Raw genomic sequence first — 1,156 nt, 5'->3', positions numbered from 1 at the left:
GGGTAAATACCAAGTAGAGGAATTGCTGGATCATAAGGTATTTCTATTTCCAACCTTCTGATGAAGCACCATATTGCTTTCCAGAGAGGTTGGACCATTTTGCAGTCCCACCACCAATGTAGGAGTGTCCTGGTCTCTCCACATCCCTACCAGCATTTATTGTCCTCTACTTTTTTTTATCTTTGTTGTTATTGCTGGTGTGAGATGATATCTCATGGTTGTTTTGATTTGCATCTCTCTAATAGCTAGCGATCGTGAACATTTCTTCATATGTTTGCTGGCTGCCTGGATCTCTTCCTTGGTGAAGTGTCTGTTTGTGTCCTGCACCCATTTTTTAATTGGGTTATTTGTCTTTTTCTCGTCAAGATGTTGTAGTTTCCTATATATTTTAGAAATCAGTCCCTTATCTGATGTGTCATTTCAAAAGATTTTTTCCCATTCTGTGGGTTCCCTTTTTACTCTTCTGTTGAAGTCTTTTGATACACATAAGTTTTTAGTTTTTAGTATGTCCCAATCATCTATTTTGTCTATTTTTGTTTGTATAGTTTTTAAAATGTTTAGTAGTCTGTGTATTCCCTGAATTAGTGCCCTTACATTTGTCCCTATTTTTTCATTGATGGGCTTATAATTCTGGGATTCATTAGGTCTTTAATCCATGTTGAGTTGTTTTTTGTATAAGGTGTGCGGTGAAGGTCTTGTTTCAGTCTTTTGCATATCACTTTCCAGTTCTGCCAGCGCCATCTGTTGAAGAGACTATCACCTGCCCATGTGATATATTTAGGTGTTTTGTCAAAAATCAGTTGGCTGTATGTAGATGGGTTAATTTCTGGATTATTAATTCTGTTCCATTGATTTATGTATCTTTCATTGTACCAGTACCAAGTTGTATTGACCACTGTAGCCGTGTAGTAAAATTTGAAGTCAGAGAGTGAGAGGTTTCCAACCTTATTCTTCTTCTTAAGTAATGCTTTGCTTATCCTGGGTCTCTTTCCTTTTCATATAAAGTTTGTCATTGTTTTTTCCATCTCTTTGAAGAATGTCATTGGAATCTGGATTGGGATTGCATTATATGTGTAAATTGCTTCAGTCAGTATTGACATTTTCACAATGTTAAGTCTTTCTATCCAGGAGAATGGTACATTCTTCCATCTTTGTA

Source organism: Chrysochloris asiatica, unplaced genomic scaffold, assembly GCF_000296735.1.
Source record: "Chrysochloris asiatica unplaced genomic scaffold, ChrAsi1.0 scaffold00087, whole genome shotgun sequence".
Classification (NCBI taxonomy): domain Eukaryota; kingdom Metazoa; phylum Chordata; class Mammalia; order Afrosoricida; family Chrysochloridae; genus Chrysochloris; species Chrysochloris asiatica.
The sequence above is the reverse complement of the archived record's forward strand: the minus strand, read 5'-3'. Positions refer to the sequence as shown.